The sequence below is a fragment of the Schistocerca gregaria genome, chromosome X (genome assembly GCF_023897955.1).
Source record: "Schistocerca gregaria isolate iqSchGreg1 chromosome X, iqSchGreg1.2, whole genome shotgun sequence".
NCBI classification, from domain to species: domain Eukaryota; kingdom Metazoa; phylum Arthropoda; class Insecta; order Orthoptera; family Acrididae; genus Schistocerca; species Schistocerca gregaria.
In genome coordinates, this window is record NC_064931.1 from 759,611,912 (window position 1) to 759,618,389 (window position 6,478).

Sequence of the window (6,478 nt, forward strand, 5' to 3'; positions counted from 1 at the left end):
GACCTGTATTTGCCAAGGATAATAATGGGACCATTGTGGGGGGGTACATAAAAAACAGGTTTCGAACCTAGTAGATGTAGTGGTGCGAACCAATTCGCATCCACGACTTGCAAAAAGCTTCTTTAAAAGCTGATCAATTGTACTTCCATTTCTGCATGCCTAGTCCATAAGTGCAAATGTTTTGCAGAAATCACACTGTAATCGCTGTATGACGAATAAGACTCCAGATACCACGCAAAGTACATTTAGCAAATAAAAACAAACACACCTCTACCCAGAATCGCACCGTCGACCACCTGCAAGCTAACCCAAAACGCTATACACTGCACCAAATGTGCGTAACTACTGTTGACTGCTAAACGAGGTAGTTACCATACATGTGATTACAGGGTTGCAGTTGGCCACTCTTTAAAGTCCGTTTACTGCCGGAAGCATGCTCAGGACGAAATTTTGTGAGATAGATTTTTGTGTCGCTACTATGTGAGGAATCGCACTGCGAAATATATATATATATATAAAAGCACTTCGTCTTCAGGCCACGAGTGGCCTACCGGGACCATCCGACCGCCGTGTCATCCTCAGTGGAGGGTTCGGATAGGAAGGGCGTGGGGCCAGCATACCGCTCTCCCGGTCGTTATGATGGTATTCTTGACCGAAGCCGCTATTCGGTCGAGTAGCTCCTCAGTTATCATCACGAGGCTGAGTGCACCCCGAAAAATGGCAACAGCTCATGGCGGCCTGGATGGTCACCCATCCAAGTGCCGTCCACGCCCGACAGCGCTTAACTTCGGTGATCTCACGGGAACCGGTGTATCCACTGCGGCAAGGCCGTTGCCCGCACTGCGAAATCAGGGTGCGCGAATTTTTCTTCACCCTGTATACAGTGTGTTACAAAAAGGTATGGCCAAACTTTCAGGAAACAATCCTCACACACAAAGAAACAAAATATGTTATGTGGACATGTGTCCGGAAACGCTTACTTTCCACGTTAGAGCTCAGTTTATTACTTCTCTTCAAATCACATTAATCATGGAATGGAAGCAGACAGCAACAGACTTAAAACACTTCGTTACAGGAAATGTTCAAAATGTCCTCCGTTAGCGAGGATACATGCATCCACCCTCCGTCGCATGGAATCCCTGATGCGCTGATGCAGCCCTGGAGAATGGCGTATTGTATCACAACCCTCCACAACACGAGCGTTTCCGGACTCATGTCCACATAACAGTTTTTCTTTATTTGTGTGTGAGGAATGTTTGATGAAAGTTTGGCCGTACCTTTTTGTAACACCCTGTACAATGTGTTCGTCAGGATGCTGGAATAGAGGTTGCGGTCGACCACGGATGCTTTTGAAGTATCCAACGGCAGCTCGGCTCACAACGAATGTATGCGACTTCTTCATCCAACTTATATACTCAGATTCAGACAGTAAACCATAGAAAAATGGAAGGAAAGTTTTTGTTTAAGTGCGTCAGTACATAACGTCAATATGTAAGCTAAAAGATAGAAGTTACTGTTTCAGTGAAAGAGCGAAAAAATTGGTATTAGAATTTCACCAAAGTCCGGATACCAACATAAAGGTAAAACTCACGAGGCACCGACCAATCGAGAGAAGAGACCGACAAAATCTAATGAGACAAACCACCAGTTTTGTACACTTTTCGGCAAATTTGGCCTTGCTCCATAGCGAATCATTTTCAAATGAAAGTTGAAGGGGTAGCTCATGATTAATAACAATAATACGTGAAGCAATTAATCATTTTGTCTAATAAAAAATACTGTAGCAAGAAATTAGTTGTTTGAACGTGAACGGTAGATGTTCATGTTTTTGAGAATTAAGCAAATGAACTAAAATAGTCAAGTTTGTTTTCATTTCACTGGTTCCATAATTTTGTGTTCTACTGTCCCAAGTTAAAGGCTTATGCGAAAGCTGTAGTTCACAATTTGTTTCCAATACTGTTACACGCTTAAGAGTTTGAAACGATTATTATAATTAAATGATGTCGAATTGGATGCTATGAATATTGAAGGCAGGGTTTCAGGGATGTCAGCTGGCTCTTCCTGTTGAGGATATACTAGTTGCTGTGCCGCGTTCTTTGATACCCGCGAGGTAGAGAAGCTGATACGTAATGTGGAATGTGCAGACAGATAAATATTGAATCGTCTATTGAATACTGCAATTATCGTACAGCTAGTTTATAGCTCATTGCGTTTGAATATCGGAAAACTCTTCTTTGTGTCATACAGAGGAACTAAGTTAATTACACTGTGGTAAAAATCCAACGCTGCGTTTCGAGAAACGGTTGCGTACAGGCTTTTCCAACTGAAGAATAATGTAAGCTCGTTACCCCTGAAAATGTTGGATATAGCGTTCCGCATTTCCCACTCAATTACGAAGTTTCGATTTGAATCTCGTACTGTGCCAGGGATGCGTTAATGGAGATTAAAAGAGCTATGTAAGCTGATAAACGCGATATGAAACTGACTGGCTGCATTTTTTTTTGTAATTTTAGGAACTTGTACGATATGCTTATTTTGAGAGCGAATAGTAATACTGATAAATTGTGTTGGCATTTTCACAAGGCTCTCTCTCTTTGCGCTTGAACGCGATTCCAAAATTTCAACGATGTGTGTGGACCAAACCTAATCCTGTTTCTCTAGACGAACATTAGCTCTGTAAAACTCAACAAACTGTTAATCGATCTCCCCTGGCTAGATGTTTCCAAACATAGAAAATCGCTTAGTTTATAGTCAAGTTTCGAAAGAACAGTGCGATTTTTCCTGAAAAAGGAAATATCTTGGAATCTGTGTTTCAAAAATATTTCCGAAATTCTACTACGGCTGGCGCTTGCTTACAGGATGTGGTATTAACTCAAATATGGATCGAATCTACCTACTGGATTGTCAGCCAGTGATGTGATTCACGAGTTTATCGAATCACGCCAGGCTCCCACACACAAAACAGTGATACATAATTCGTGAGCAAGTGATCTATATGCTCCCTCTATCCAGTCCTTTATCAAACGAAAATACTTAATTGGGAAGAGGAAGACTAAAGCCTTCTGTTTCAGGAATACCAGCGGTCATGCTGAACAACAATAACTGGCAAAACAAAGGACACCGGAAAAGGAGTTAGGGACGTATCTGGAGAGCTACGTGTCGAGTGAACGAATTCTGACTCAGTTAGAAGGTGCTCGGATAAGTAAGGAGAGGTCCATTTCGGCAAGAGTTGAGCTTCACAAGCGTGAAAAAGTCTCTTCCATGGATTGCGTGACAAGATAGTCACAATATAATGGAAAAGTTCGTACGGAAAGTGGCAAAAATTGTGGCGCAAACTGCATCTTAACTGTTCTTCACGTTTTTTTGTTAGTAACATTACACGAGTGTTTCTTTTGCACATCTTATTCTTCGCTAACGTAGTGGACAAGAAGAAACTGTATATACCGGTATAGTGTGTCTTATTTGTTCCCATCACCGCCAGTTGTGGTGGGGGCGATAAAAATAATGGCATTGTATATGGTGGCCGTTAGCTAGTTTGCAAAAGTACACTTGATTAAAAAAATAATTGAGCGCTTGGAAGAAATGGTTCGATGCTTATGTGATTTTTGTACAGGTGTATATAATAGGCTGGTATGTAAATGACTAGAGCTGCAGTGATATGATGACTAGAAAAGGGCGTCAGTGTGCAACAGTACTGGCAATCTAGGCAGACCATGTAAGGGCGTGCACATAGCCAGTTGGTTTGTTAACTCTGTAGAGGACCACGTCACCAGGATTTGACGCTCGCTGACACTGGGTCTGTGTGGTTAAACTGAACTATGCGTGTATCCAGGCTTCTGGGGCGTTCGAATGCAATAATGACCTGATTTTAAGACTAGAAAGGAGCGAAAAGGAAACCATACCGATCTCCATAGTACTGACTGGCAAAGCCTGACCACACCAAGAGAGGATCTTAGTACTGTAGGCCAGTCGCATCTTTACTCCATCATGTCTCCACCCGTTATCCGAGCACAGTTAACGTACTCACTAAAACACGCCGTTCTTCATTGTGATTGGTTAGAGACCTCTATTTGGTCATATGTTTGAGGGTAACGAAACAATGAGTCTCTATAAACTGTACAATGGGTTTTTGTCTGAATTTTAATAGCCAAAAGAAGAGTGGGAAATGGGGTATCATACTGACCAGGGTGAGGTCGATTTTGGAAAAGAACAAAAGAAGTGCTTGAAAGAAGTCAGGGTAATTGATATTAATTAGTGACTGGATGGAAAACTGTTATTTCACTAATAAATGCTGCTGGTATGTAAAAGCCAAATTAAGAAATTCATCCCTTCAAGGTGTGGCTATTTAGGGCATAAACATTTGCATTGGTTTGACTTTTCATTTTTAAAATAGCTTCTTTTGAATTAAGTACTAAATTTAGGGTATTTTGAGAACAGCTTTCTAAATAAAATTTTAAAATAAAAGAAAACTGAAAGAAACATACGATCAAATGCTTTGTGAAATTATTTTTCTAAAACTAAGAAATAAAATATGTCAGAAATACAGTCTCGTGCATTTGAAACATTTGAATTCATCTCCGTCAAATGAGGTGCCAACTGAAAATGCGCATTTTCTTCCTTGATATTCGAAAGATTCTCTGCTGACAAATTTCGAAGCTGAAAAGTTTTTTAACATTTTTACAGTTTCGGGCGTTGCTGTTTCTGTTGTCTTCAGTCCTGAGACTGGTTTGATGCAGCTCTTCATGCTACCCTATCCTGTGCAAGTTTCTTCATCTCCCAGTACCTACTGCAACCTACATCCTTCTGAATCTGCTTAGTGTATTCATCTCATGGTCTCCCTCTACGATTTTTACCCTCCACGCTGCCCTCCAATGCTAAATTTTTGATCCCTTGATGCCCCAGAACATGTCCTACCAACGGGTCCCTTCTTCTTGTCAAGTTGTGCCACAAACTTCTCTTCTCCCCAATTCTGTTCAGTACCTCCTCATTAGTTATGTGATCTACCCATCTAATCTTCAGCATTCTTCCGTAACACCACATTTCAAAAGCTTCTATTCTCTTCCTGTCCAAAGTATTTATTACCCATGTTTCACTTCGATACGTGGCTACACTCCATACAAATACTTTCAGAAACGACTTCCTGACACTTAAATCTATACTCGATGTTAACTAATTTCCATTCTTCAGAAACGCTTTCCTTGCCATTGCGAGTCTACATTTTATATCCTCTCTACTTCGACCATCATCAGTTATTTTGCTCCCCAAATAGCAAAACTCCTTCACTACTTTAAGTGTCTCATTTCCTAATCTAATTCCCTCAGCATCACCCAAATTAATTCGACTACATTCCATTACCCTCGTTTTGCTTTTATTGATGTCCATCTTATACCCTACTTTCAAGACACTGTCCATTCCGTTCAATTGCTCTTCCAAGTCCTTTGCTGTCTCTGACAGAATTACAATGTCATCGGCAAACCTCAACGTTCTTATTTCTTCTCCATGGATTTTAATACCTACTCCAAATTTTTCTTTTGTTTCCTTCACTGCTTGCTAAATATGCAGATTGAATAACATCGGGGAGAGGCTAAAACCCTGTCTTACTCCCTTCACAACCACTGCTTCCCTATCATGCCCCTCGACTCTAATAACTGCCATCTGGTTTCTGTACAAATTCTAAATAGCCTTTCGCTCCCTGTATTTTACCCCTGCCGTCTTTAGAATTTGAAAGAGAGTATTCCAGTCAACATTGTCGAAAGCTTTCTGTAAGTCTACAAATGCTAGAAACGTAGGTTTGCCTTTCCTTAATCTATTTTCTAAGATAAGTCGTAAGGTTAGTATTGCCTCACGTGTTCCAACATTTCTGCGGAATCCAAACTGATCTTCCCCAAGGTCGGCTTCTACCAGTTTTTCCATTCGTCTGTAAAGAATTCGCGTTAGTATTTTGCAGCCATGACTTATTAATCTGATAGTTCGGTAATTTTCACATCTGTCAACACCTGGTTTCTTTGGGATTGGAATTATTATATTCTTCTTGAAGTCTGAGGGTATTTCGCCTGTCTCATACATCTTGCTCATCAGATGGTAGCGTTTTGTCAGGACTGGCTCTCCCAAGGCCGTCAGTAGTTCTAATGGAATGTTGTCTACTCTTGTTTCGACGCAGGTCTTTCAGTGCTCTGTCAAACTCTTCACGCAGTATCGTATCTCCCATTTCATCTTCATCTACATCCTCTTCCATTTCCATAATATTGTCCTCAAGTACATCGCCCTTGTATAGACCCTCTATATACTCCTTCCACCTATCTGCTCTCCCTTCTTTGGTTAGAACTGGGTTTCCATCTGAGCTCTTGATATTGATACAAGTGGTTCTCTTTTCTCTAATGGTCTCTTTAATTTTCCTGTAGACAGTGTCTATCTTATCCCTAGTGAGATAACCCTCTACATCCTTACATTTGTCCTCTATCCATCCCTGCTTAGCCAT

The 6,478-nt window shown here is 40.9% G+C and overlaps 1 pseudogene; it reads right to left on the reverse strand.

Annotated features, from left to right (window-relative positions):
- Nucleotides 1-718: 718 nt before the first annotated feature.
- On the reverse strand, nt 719-836 carry LOC126299670 (5S ribosomal RNA; annotated as a pseudogene).
- Nucleotides 837-6,478: the final 5,642 nt, after the last annotated feature.